The sequence below is a fragment of the Geotrypetes seraphini genome, chromosome 2 (assembly GCF_902459505.1).
Source record: "Geotrypetes seraphini chromosome 2, aGeoSer1.1, whole genome shotgun sequence".
Classification (NCBI taxonomy): Eukaryota; Metazoa; Chordata; class Amphibia; order Gymnophiona; family Dermophiidae; genus Geotrypetes; species Geotrypetes seraphini.
In genome coordinates this window covers 340,748,865-340,762,462 of record NC_047085.1, presented here as the reverse complement: position 1 = coordinate 340,762,462, position 13,598 = coordinate 340,748,865, and the positions used below count along the sequence as shown (strand labels likewise).

The 13,598-nt window shown below is 41.5% G+C and overlaps 1 protein-coding gene across 2 annotated transcripts in view; it reads left to right on the top strand.

Moving 5' to 3' along the window:
* Positions 1–13,598, top strand: part of TPK1 (thiamin pyrophosphokinase 1) — a 412,744-nt gene that overhangs the window by 357,080 nt on the left and 42,066 nt on the right. The window lies entirely within an intron of this gene.

The window sequence follows — 13,598 nt, the reverse complement described above, 5'->3', positions numbered from 1 at the left end:
AATTATTATGAAATTTGAAACATAAAAGTATTTCAAGAAACAGTTACAGAATTAAATGTGAGGAATGTTCTTTTAAAAGTTAAAATGTTCTAGATGCATATCTATAATAATAAAACGCTAAGCGCGCGCCGCATGTTCCCTGATCCCTAATCTGTCGGGATGTGGCGGCAAGAGTGCGCATGCGCGCTTACTACGTAGGACTCCAGGATGCGCGGAGTGGCAGCAGCCAGGAGGAGAGCTGTCAGCGGAGGGCAAACGCCGAAAAGGGCTAAGAAGCCGGCGGGAGCAGCGAAAGCGTCCTAGGCATTGGGCCTCCCTGCTCTCCACCTCGCGCCGCTGCAGTGGGAGCTGCCGTGCTACCTTCAAAATTAAAAATAAACTTCGGCAAGAAACGGCCGCGGTGCAGAGCGGCGGCTGCCGGGAAGAGGGATTTGAGGCGAGGCGGCTGTCTGCAATTTGCTTTGTCGTTTCCTGTTGGGGAGCTGTCAATCACTGCGGCTGTCACCTGCGGGGGGTCGTTCGCCTCAACTTTTCCCTCTTGTATTCCAGTCCTTGCAGGTTCCCCAGTCCGGCCGATCAAGGAAGCATGGGGAGTGGCTCCAGACTGCCCTTCTGATGCCAGTCGTAAGATGCAAACTGAAATAAATAAACTCTGCCCTTGCCCTAGCACCGTTTCTACCATGGAGGTGAGGCTTCCCGGTTCCCTCCCTTGGTGCCAGGGTGGTGAAGTAAGACCTTTTTAAAGCTGCAGGGGGGGACAAAAATGCTGCTGCATAGGGGGCAGGGAGAAAGACAGATAGTGGGAGGGAGGGAGACAGAAAGAAAGACATATATTCTAGCAGGGGGAAGTAAAACAAAGGTAGAAGGGCTGCTGCTGGACAAGGAGAGCAGTGAAGGAGTGGTGGTGGACACAGGGGAGGTAAAAGGAAGGGAGAATGGACAGGTGGAGCAAGCAAGGGGTAGTGGTGGACAGCCAAGGAAAAAGAAAAACAGAAATACAGAAAGCGGCTAAGGAGAGAGAGAGAAAGAAATAAAGACAGACACACACACACATATATTCTAGCACCCGTTAATGTAACGGGCTATAAGACTAGTTATGAAAGAATCTTAATTTTGAAACGATTTCTCTGCTGTATCTGAGCTGCTGTTCCTCAGGCAATAAATATAAACCATTACTATCTGTTGGCTATTTCTATACAATACCGTATTTACATATCATTTTTCACTGTGCTTGTTTTTCATACTTTTTGTTGACCACATCATATGATCAAAAACTAACCTCAGGCTGCGCTAGAGTTTTTTTAGTGCAGGCCAGCACTGTAAATGCTCTGATGTTCATAGAATTTCTATGAGAGTTGGAACTGCACTAAAAACGCCTAGCGCAGTTTGATAAAAGGGGGAGGGGGTTGAGTTTCTTCTGTAAATTTGATATAAGGTAGCCAAATGGATCATGAGTAAGGTTACCATATGGCTCCAGAAAAAAGGGGACGGATTGAGACATCCGAGTTTTACTTCCATTGAAAGCAACCAAGATGTCTCAATCTGTTCTCCTTACTTCCATTGCTTTCAATGGAAGTAAAACCTGGATGTCTCAATCCGTCCCCTTTTTTCTGGAGCCTTATGGTAACACTAATCATGAGTTTAGTTTTTACTTCAAAATTAAAATCAGAACTAGAAAAAAAAACCTTGAGTGTAAAATTAAAATTGACTTAAGTTACAACAAAACCTATCATTCTTGTCTACTAAACAATTCTTTATCATTTCATGATAATTTGTGGCAAGTGGAGAGAGAGAAAATCATTGATTTGCTTTGTTTTTTTCTGATATGTTGTTGAAATGTAATCTATATGGCAGAGTGAAGGATCTTCTGGGAAAGGTCCTCTTGATTTTTCTTAAAAGGATATTATTGTTCCTTTAGATAACAACAGTATCCAGTTGCTGTGAAATCTCAGAGCACACAGTAAACTCGTGGAGGGCCGTAATCAAAAGAAACATCTAAGTCCAGTTTGGACATAGGGCACTATTCGCCCAAAGTCGGCACCAGTAAAATGTTGATTCTCGAAAAGTATGTCTAAATTATTCCATTTTTCGAAAATCATCTATCTGTACGTCCAGACCGCCACTCCGTCTATCTTTATACCACATTCTTGACCAAAAATTCATCCAAGTCCCAAATACCCAGAACCAGACCTTTTGGATGTGGGAGGGGCCAGCATTGTGATGGACTGGCCATCCAGACATGGCAACAGAGCAGTGGGGCACCTTACAGGGCACTTCTGTGAACTTCACAAAAAGGGTACCACATAAACATCTCTCCGGAACTCCCTTATAGGTTATGGTGAGCCCCCCAAACACCATCAAAACCCACTATACCCACCTGTCTACAATTCCAATAGCCTTTATGGCTGCAGGTGGCACCTAAATGGCAGTACAGTAGGGTTTGGGGGGGTTTTGGTAGGCGCACATGTTCCACCATAAATGTAGTGTTTAGAGTGGCTTATGGGCCTGGGTCCTCCTCTCTATGGTTCACTAGCCCATCCCCCAGGCTACTTAAGAGACCTGTATGCAGCTGTACTAGGCTTTCCTATACTAGGTGCTGATGTTCTGGAGACAGGTATATACGTTTTTATTCCGATCTTTGCAGGGGGTGGGGGCGGTCAGTGAACACTGGGGGAGTGTGTGGGGGCCTTTACTTTGTCTCTGCAGTGGTTATCTGGTCACTTTCGATATCTTTTGGGCACTATACCTATTTTTACATCATATAACTCACAATGTACAAGTTTCACCTAGGCAGGATGACTAAGTCATCGGAAAAGAGGTGACCTTGGTGCTTAAACTTTTTATTCATTCAAGACCCGTCACGTTGCATCTTCATATTCTTCTTCATTTTAATGTCATTCGTAAAGGACTCCAATTTTGTTTTTACACCTTCATGGATGACTTCAAAATTTTCATCCTCTTGTTTGATATCCTGTACTTTTTAGACATATTTAAGTTTCGATTATGAGCCCCACAGTGTTTTAAGTAATGTTTTACTTTGCAAAAGTCTTCTTATCCTTGCACATTTTTCACATTCTGCCATCTAATGCATTCTGAATTGTACTTGTATTTTTAAGTAGCTTGTTTCACTGATCTATAGAACATAATCTGTTCTACCAGTTTGGGAGTTAAAGCTGAAAGCTGCTCAAACTGAAGAGCCTGAGGAGTGAAAAGTGAAAAGAAGGCTGCGACAGATCTATAGGGCTAGAGGCCTAGTACCGGTACTCTTATTTGATGTGAGCTTTTTTTTATGGGAAAGAGTGAAAGACGTATTAGCATCCAGGTCATCAAAGCCAGCCATCAAAGCCAGAGTGAACTTTAAAAAGCAAGCTTGCGGAAACTGTAATGTGTAGAGAAGAGGGAAGGGGCTGAAACTGAAAGAGTAACCAGACATTGTGTTTTGTAATGATTATTTGGGGGGAGTAAACCTTGATAAAATTACACTTGTAAAATAAGTAGAGAATAATTTGGATTGTTGTGCCGACATAAACTACTAATACATGGAATAAAAATAGCTACAGCCGTGAGGATTACTGGATTGCATTCAAAACTAACGGCCTCTTTTACAAAGCCGCGCTAGCAGCTGCGCTGCGCTAATGGCCCCGAAGCCCATAGAGATTTAGGGCTCCTTTTACTGAGCTGCGTTAGTGGTTTTAGCACATGCAGTATTTTAGCGTGCGCTAAAGCCGTGCTATGTGGCTAGAACTAACGCCAGCTCAATGCTGGTGTTAAGGTCTAGCGCGGGCAGCAATTTAGCGCACGCTATTCTGCGCGTTAAAGCCCTAGCGTGGCTTTGTAACAGAGGCCGCAAGTGCAAGGCCACATGCCTCATGACAATAGTCTTGATCTGACCCAGTTCTTGAAGGCTTCCTTTTACAGTGGAATACATTTGTTTCTTGAGATTGACCAGAACTGGATTTCTAAATGTTTCATGCAATGCATATTTTCTTTTTCTGGGTTCTAGAACTATGAGGCTCCTTTTCAAGATTAGTACATGACCATTAATACAACTTCCCCCCCTAAAAATTGGCCATTTTATGGCTGCTTTATTCTGTAGAAAAGACCCACATAAGGGCATGCTAAAGCTTAGCAAAAAAGTGGAGCTTAGCAAAAAAGACTTCTTTGTACGTACTCAAGTATTTACAGGGCAACTCAAATTCTTCATAAAACATGCCTTTGTACCAAGGGAGATTTTTTTCCCCTTAGGCACAGAGTTTATTTCCATATAATAGCCAGATACTGATATAATTCTGTGGTCCTGTTTCAGCTTCCTAGGTTATTGGGAGCTCCTGTTCTCCCCTCACCTTGTGGGAATGAATCATGAGTAAAAATGATTGTCCAGTTGTGATATATTTTCTTTATGAAATGATTACCTTTAGGGCTGAGAGAGGCTAATCCTACCCAATATTGAAGATTCAAACTAGCAGATAACAGTTGCTTTGTTCTCTTTCACTTCTCTATTCTGTTTCCTCATTTGGGGGGGATATTCTATAAATGGTGCCGAAACTTAGGTGCAAGTAGGTGCCGTACCGGCGCCTACGTTAATTGAGAAACACTGTTTAAAACGGTGAAATATGGTAAAAATGAAGTTCCTATCAATGCCTAAATAAAAGGTGCTGCAATCGTGCCTAGATAGGCAATGTAATTGCACCAATTTAGGCGTTTTATGGTGCTTAATGCTATTGTGGGTGTGGCTAATGCCAGAAGTGGCGTTAAGCGACGTAAAGCACCTACATAGGCGCGATTCATGGCATAGATAGGCACTGGAAATGTAGGCACGGAAAACCTTGGCCTACATTTCCAGCGCTTATCTTTCCTGGAGGCACGATTCTCTATAGAGTACTGTTGCGTGATTGACACGCAATCGGCGGCTGCTTTTTTAGGCAGCCGCCAATATCGGCACCCTATAGAGATTCCAGGCCTTTGTACTAATATGGCAGTTTGTTTCCACACAGGGACTTATTTTTTGTGTATGTGGTAGAAATTTCTGAATTTAAAAAATATTTATTTTAATGATTGTTTACTAAACACATTTGAACTGTCATTGTGAGAGGGGAAATATATTTACATGTAACCTCATGTTTATCACAGGAAGGATGCTAAAATGACAGCCCTGTCCTATTCCTTAAGAAAATAAGAGCATAAGAATTGCCATACTGGGACAGACCGAAACATAGAAACATGATGGCAGATAAAGGCCAAATGGCCCATCCAATCTGCCCTTCCGCAGTAACCATTATCTCTTCCTCTCTCTAAGAGATCCCATGTGACTATCCCAGGCTTTCTTGAAATCAGACACAGTCTCTGTCTCCACCACCTCTACCGGGAAGCTGTTACACGCATCTGCCACCCTTTCTGTAAAAAAAAAATATTTCCTTAGATTACTCCTGAGCCTATCACCTCTTAACTTCATCCTATGCCCTTTCATTTCAGAGCTTCCTTTCAAATGAAAAAGACTTGGCTCATGCATATTTACGCCACGTAGGTATTAAACGTCTCTATCATATCTCCCCTCTCCCACCTTTCCTCCAAAGTATAGAGATTAAGATCTTTAAGTCTGTCCCCATTCACCTTATGATGAAGACCACATACCAATTTAGTAGCCTTCTTCTGGACTGACTCCATCCTTTTTATATCTTTTTGAAGGTGTGGCCTCCAGAATTGTATACAATATTCTAAATGAGGTCTCACCAGAGTCTTATACAGAGGCATCAATGCCTCCTTTTTCCTACTGGCCATACCTCTCCCTATACACCATAGCACCATTCTAGCTTTCACCATAACCTTTTCAACCTGTTTGGCCACCTTAAGATCATCACATACAATCGCACCCAAGTTCCACTCTTCTGTTGTGCACATAAGATCTTCACCCCCTAAACTGTACCATTCCCTCGGGGTTTTGCAGCCCAAATGCATGACCTTGTATTTCTTAGCATTCAATTTTGCTGCCAAATTTCAGACTGTTCTTCAAGCTTCACCAGGTCTTTTTTCATGTTATTCACACCATCCTGGATGTCTACTCTAGTGCAGATTTTGGTATCATCCGCAAAGAGGCAAATCTTGCTCAACAGTCCTGCAGCAATATTGTTTATAAAAATGTTAAAAAGAACAGGACCTTGAGGCACACCATTGATAACATCCTTTTCCTCAAAGCGGTCCATCAAGCCCAGTATCCTGTTTCCAACAGTGGCCAACCCAGGTCCCAAGCACCTAGCTAGATCCCAAATAGCAAAACAGATTCTATGCTGCTTATCCTAGGAATAAGCAGTGGATTTCCCCAAGCCATCTCAATAATGACCTATGGACTTCTCTTTTAGGAAATTATCCAAACCTTTTTTAAGCCCCGCTAAGCTAACTGATTTCACCACATTCTCTGGCAATAAATTCCAGAGTTTAATTACTCATTGTATGAAGAAATATTTTCTCCAGTTTGTTTAAAATCTACTACTTAGTAGCTTCATCGCATATTCCCAAGTCCTAGTATTTTTAGAAAGAGTGAACAAGCAATTTACATGTACCCTTTCCATGCCACTTATTATTTTATAGACCTCTATCATATGACCCCTGAGCTGTCTCTTCTCCAAGCTTTAGCCTTTCCTCATAGGGAAGTTGTCCCATTTTTTTTAAATCATTTTTGTCACCCTTCTCTCTACCTTTTCTAATTTTTGAGATATGGTGACCAGAACTGCACACAAATTTACTTGACTTCAGATCTATGATACATGGATTTTGTTTAAGCATAAGCTAGCCTGTAGCAAAACCCTTGTCACATTCATTCATTCAGTCATTAAGTAGGAAGTCAGAAAAGTTGGAGTTTCAAACAAACAAAAAAAGAGAGAGAAAAAAAAGTTTGGCACTATTTCTTTAAATGGAATAAAATTATATTTCCCAACAGTTTCACAGCTACAGTCTGTCACAATGACTTGTGGCCCTGCTTGAATATCTTTGACACATAAGTACTTGTAGACGATTTGCCTAGCGTTAACTAGTATATTTTATGTCAAAATTTGGACGGGCTGACATGTAGGATGCATTATGAGTTAATTTATACATGTATAAAAATACCACAGTAAAAAAATAAGTTTTCAAAAACAGTTTCTGAAATGTGTCCTCAGTTTTCAATCTGAGTTTTATTTACTTTCCAATATATCATTCTTCTGCCGAAACCCCCAAAAAAGTTTTACGAATTTCTACTGCATAGTCTTCAATTGACATTTAAATGAAATTAGAAATATGTTATTTTAAGATACACTCTGGTACACCATGTTCTTCTGTGTCTCAGTCAGTGGCTATGAATATGTGCATTATAATTAAATGTATAAAATAGATTTTAGTTGGGTTGGGAATTTTAGAACATAGAGTTAAAGAATATGATGACAGATCAGGATTATAAAGTTCAACCAATTTGTCTAAATTTCTTTTTTCTGTAATACAGTGAAGGAGTCATGGTCAAACAAGCCAGGGTTCAAATCAGGTGTCTCCTACTGATGTTCCTTGCGACATTTGTCAAATAACTTTACTCTCCGTTTTCTCGAATACACACTTACCCTCGGATTCCTTAAAAGTCGTGCAAATTTGGATACCCAAATTTGCACACCATCCTGGAATGCATGCGTAACCTAACTGGTTACCAATAACATTTAATTATTGATGTTAACTGACACCAATTAGGAGTTGCACATGCATCTGCCTGTGTACCTAAATTCCATAGAGTGCAACCCAAAAGGGGTGTGTGGCCATGAGAGGGATATGGGTGGGTCAAAAGCATTCTCAAAAGAGGTATGCTATGGAATTCTGGGGATCCATGCTCAACTTGCACGCCAGGATTTACGGTTCATAGACATAATCGCGGAAGACAAAGGCGCGCGCCGACAACTGAACGCAAGACGGAGGCGCACGCCGAAGAAAATTACTGTTTTTAGGGGCTCCGACGGGGGTTTTTGTTGGGGAGCCCCCCCACTTTACTTAATACAGATTGCAGTGGCGTTGTGGGGGGTTTGGGGGGTTGTAACCCCCTCCACATTTTACTGGAAACTTAACTTTTTCTCTAAAAACAGGGAAAAAGTGAAGTTTTCAGTAAAATGTGGTGGGTTACAACCCCCCAAACCCCCCACAACGCCCCCACAACGTATTAAGTAAAGTGGGGGGGTTCCCCCCCATGCCCCCCCGTTGGAGCCCCTAAAAACAGTAATTTTCTTGGGCGCGCGCCTTTGTCCCAGCGCGCTTTTGACCTGACACCGGATTTACACCAGGTTTCCGTTAGCATAAGTAATCCCCACTAGGTGATGTTCAATAAAGGACGCTCATCCTGGAGCACCCTTTATAGAATAGTGCCGCGTGCTGATTTTTCCCAGTGACTATTTATTGGCACCATTTACCGAATCCAGTCCTCATTTACTAAACTATGTTATCTTACTATAATTAATGCACTTTAGTATGTTTTAATTTGAGTTAAGCAGAGTAAGGGTAATCTTAAAGTATAAAGTATGCGCTAACATTTGGTATGTACCAGTTACAAGCCAGCTACGTACATAAATGTTTAGAATTGTACTGAATAGCATATTTTATTATTCGGCTGAATACAAATAATGAAAATTGTTATTCAGCCAAATACGAAAATTGGGCTAACAAATAATAAATAGTATTGTGGAATCAGAGATCAAGGGGTCCTTTTACTAAGGCGTGCTATTCATTTTATTTATTTAGATTTCTATCCTGTTCTCCCGGGAGCTCAGAATGGGTTACAATTGACATTCACAGTAAAGTTACAGGACAAAAATAATTTGAAGAAGAGGCAGGGGAGGGGAGGGGAAGCAAGGGAAGGGAGGAGGGAAAAGGAGGGCAGAGATGAGGAAGCAAGGCTATGAGGAAGGGGAGCAGGGAACATGAGAGAGGAGAAAGGAAGGGGAGCTAGGAGGAGGTAGTCTATTAGCACTATAATGGGCGTGTTAGCATTTAGCGCATGCTAATATTTAGTGCACGTTAAAACAGCTAGCGTGCCTTAGTAAAAGGACCCCCAAGTGTTTATTTCAGAAGGATTTGTCACAGTAATGCCCTGGATTATTTGTATTTGAATTTAAATCACTATTTGGTCAAATAAGAATAATATATTTTGGGCATTTGGCAAATCGAATATGAATAATCGGTAAAGTCCTATTTAGAATGCTAGTATATATGTGTACATGCGCGCACATATGTACATGAATGGAAAGACACCTATGTGCTATTCTGTAACTACATGTATATCTGCGGTATAATGTAATTTACAGGTGAGCATCCTCAGGTGAAGAGTCTGGGAAGGGAGCCTAGAATACTACAAGTTATGTGTGTATGTCCAGTACTTAAATAAAAGCACCTACAGCAGCTCTATGATAGCTATCCTTTGTTGAAGCCAGTAGCGTAGCAAAGGTAGGAGATGCCTGGGGTGGTGGCATTTCCCCCCCCCGTACTCTCCTCTCCCACCACTACTCCTTATTGCCCCCTACTCCACACTCGCGCCCTCCCTTCTCCCCACGTACCTCTTTAAATCTTCGCCAGCGCGAGTGGCTACTTCAGCATGCTGCTCGTGCCAGCGTTGGGTTTCCCTCTGAGGTCACTTCTTAGTGATTCAGAGGGGAACCAGGCCAGCGCGAGCAAACAGGCAGGAGAAGTTGCTTACGCTGGCGAAGGTCTACAAGAGGTGCGGGGTGGGGAAGGGATGGGGCAAGCATGGTGTGGCGGGGCAGGGAGGAGAGGTGCCGCAATCCGCATTGAGACAGCGCCCAGGGTGCGCGCCCCCCCCCCCCCCTTACTACACCACTGGTTGAAGCTCTGTGCCATTTTGGTAGAACAACCTAAAAGAGGAGACATGGAGATCAAATTGTTTCTAGATGGAGCATAGATTTTTTTCTGAGCTGAGCACCTTGGAACTACGTATTTTTGTAAAAAAAAATAGGGTTATCAAACAAAGGGAAACTTTGTTTATTGGTTCTTTGTGTCCTGTGTGTGGTCCTCATCACAAGCAAATGTTCCCTGGTGTTGGAATGCCATTTAGTTTGAACACGCCTCAGGTTGCTTGAGATTCATTTTTACTATAAAATCTTTTATTTATTTATTTTTGCTTTTCTGTATTAATTTTGGACCACTTTTATCAAGCCATGACAGAGCTTTTTACTGCAGGCTTGTGAGGTAAATGCTCCAACATTCATTCAGTTCTTATGAGCTTCGGAACATTTACCTTGCCGATGCTTGCTGGCCCACATTAAAAAGCTCTTCCATGGTTTGATAAAAGGAGGCCTTTATTTCTTCCAGTATTTTATACACAAAATTTCTGTACCTTCTTGGCCATTTTTGTACCTTCTTGGCCATTTTTTATTTGTTGTTTTCATTTGTTGTTCCTTTAAATAGCAAGACTAATAAAATTTTAGCACAAATCTCTTACATCATGACTGGGATAGAACAATGGACAATCAATTTTAAATTGAAATTATCTACAGAAAAGACAAAAGTTTTCTTAGCAAGCCCAAAGGATAAAATAACTAGAACATCGCTTCACTTGAATGGTCACGATTACCTGATTTCCAAATCTATAAAAATATTAGGAATCACATTAGACACTCATTTATCCATGGTTGAACATGCGAATATAGTGATGAAGAAGTGCTTTTTTGCACTATGGAAACTAAAGACCATCAAAAAATACTTTGATCCTCGTTTCTTTTAGATTTTTGGATTATTGCAATATTGTTTATTTGGGTGTACCTAAAAAAATTTTGAGAAAATTGAAAATAGTACAGAACACAGCTGTCCATCTGATATTTGGACTGAAGAAAAGTGATCATGTTTGTCCCTACTATAGACTGCTGCACTGGTTACTGGTGGAGGCACGAGTAATCTTTAAATTCTCTTACATTTTCTTTAAGCTGGTTTGGGGATTGGCCCCCTACCTATATTTTGTCTCATTTCATGCTATACAGCCCTACGAGGATAACCAGAAATTGTAATTTATCCAAAAAACGGAAGTTGCGTCAGAGGAGAAGCTTCCGCCCACAAATGCATGTGACTGCAGGCAGACTCTGGCGGCTTGAGCAAGTTGCTCTCTAAACAAAACGCGCCACGAAGGTAAGGGGGAGGGAGGGAGATGCTAGGACCATGCGAGAGGTGCTGAAGGGCAGTGAGGTGGCGAGAGGGAAGGGTGGTGGTGAAAAGGAAAGGAACAGACGCTGAAGGGGGATGGAGAGGAACAGACGCTGAAAAGAAATGAACAGAAAGTGGGGAGAAGACGCTGAAGGGAAATGGGGAAGACAGAGTGGGGAGAAGACGCTGAAGGGGACAGAGAGTGGAGAGAAGACGCTGGAAGGGAAGAAGACAGAGATGCCGGACTATGGGGGGAGCGGAGGGAAGAAAATGGGTGCCAGACCAATTGGGGGGGGGGGTGAAATGAGAGGCACAATAACAGAGCAAATGGAAGACGCAGAGAGAAGACATACAGTGGATGGAAGGAATTGAATGAGAAGATGAGGAAAGCAGAAACCAGACAACAAAGGTAGAAAAAAAAAAATTCTATTTATTTTTCTTTTTTTTTGCTTTAGTATAAAGTAGTATATTAGTTGTGTTGATAAAAATTTATAAACAAAGCCCTGCCAGCTGAACATTTCTTTCTCTAGTTCAGCAGTCAGAACTTTGATTTATAAGGAAGGAATAAGCTAAATATTGCAGTACTGAGGCTTGTATGGATGCTGCGTGGATAGTGGTCACAGGGACAGTGGATGTGGGGATGTGGACGGGGTGGTGACTGGGACGGTGGTCGTGGGGATGGAGCGATGACGGGGACAATTTTTTCCCCGTGTTATTCTCTTTTTTGAACTCAGTACTGCAGATATTGCTGCATTTGGGGGTCCTTTTACTAAGGCGCACTAGCCAATTTAGCTTGTGCTAAAAATTAGCACGCATTAAATGCGAATGCATCCTATGAACGCATTAGCGTGCTAATTTTTAGTGCATACTAAAACAGCTAGTGCGCCTTACTAAAAGGACTCCTTCATGAGGAGAAACACATTTGAAGATATGTTTGTTTGGAGCTAAACTCACTAGCAGTAATATTTTTATTTACTTTGTCATTTTAGGACTTGTTTAGCTTTGATTTTTGAGAGCAGATATATGATTGGTTAAAAGAGAGTGGTGAAATGACTGACAGCAGACTAATTTGCATTTTGAAAAGATTTTATTTACTGTCAATTCATTTTGAATACATCTCTGCATGTGTTGAGAAATTACATATTAAATGTCTGTTAACGCACTGCACTATTTATATCTGAAATAGCAAATGACTTCCAGTGGTCATTTCCATCAATGATATGATAGAAGCTTTTTCAGTTTTATATTCATTTCCTTGTTTTGATGTTTTATGTGTGCACTTGTAGAATAAGTATCATCCAGCAGTAGATTACTGATATTGTGCAAAATTTTATGCAAACTAAATATACAACACACTTTTAGGTGAAGGCTTAATGAGACGTGATGACTGTGGGTTTGAACGGGAACATTCAATTGCTACGTGGCGGGAAGTTAGACTTCAAAAGGCAGATGCTGGAGTTAGGGTTATCTTTCTTTCTTTGTCAATGCAATTTTAGTTATGTCTGTTGAGATTATATATATATAAACAATGTTATCTACCCACTTGACTTTGTCCTCTTTAAGTGTTCCTCAGCAGAGGAGCTAGTCCACTATTGTTCAGTTAAAGTAAATAATATTTTACAGGCTATAGCACTGAATATTAAAGAGAATCATGTCCTAACAGGTAATTTAGATCAGTGTTTCTCAACTTCTTCAAGCCAAGTACCCCCTAAGTCTAACAAATATCAACTGAGTACCCCCGCCCAAGCTCCGCCCCAGACCCACCCAAGCTCTGTCCCTGACTCCATCCCCATAATAATAGTACTAATTGTAATGCAATTTCTTCCATCCATTTTTCATATACACACAATATAATCTTATTAATATAAAATGGTAACCACAAAATTAAAAAACACGAAGCATCCCTTTTAATCTGTCCCACTGTTCCCTCTCCACAACCATATCCAACATTTTTCACTCTCATCCTTCTCTTCTCCATGCATCTCTACCTAACTCTTCTCTCTATGCCCAATTTCCTCTTTCTTCCTTTCCCCGTGTGCACCATCTCTTTCCCTCTCACTCACACCCTCATACCCAATTCTCCCTTTCTATTCTCTCCCTTCTGTGTCCCAATTTCATGCCCCTCCCTTCCTCCATCCATATGCCTCTTTTCCCCTCTTCCTTTTCCCTTCCAGCCATGTGCATCTCCTCTCTCTATTTCCTTTCATTCCATTTCATCCATGTGCACCTTCTTCCTCTCTCTTCTTTTCCTCTTCATCCATGTTCATAGCTTCCCTTTCTCTTCAGTTCCCCTTCCTCTCCTCCACCCATGTGTATTTCGCTCCTCTTTCTCCCCTTCCTCGCCATCCCATAAGCATATCCCTTATCCCCTTCTCCATCCATGCCCAGTATTTCTCCACACAATCCAGCCAGCCAGCCTTACCAACTCTCTCTATTTCCCCACA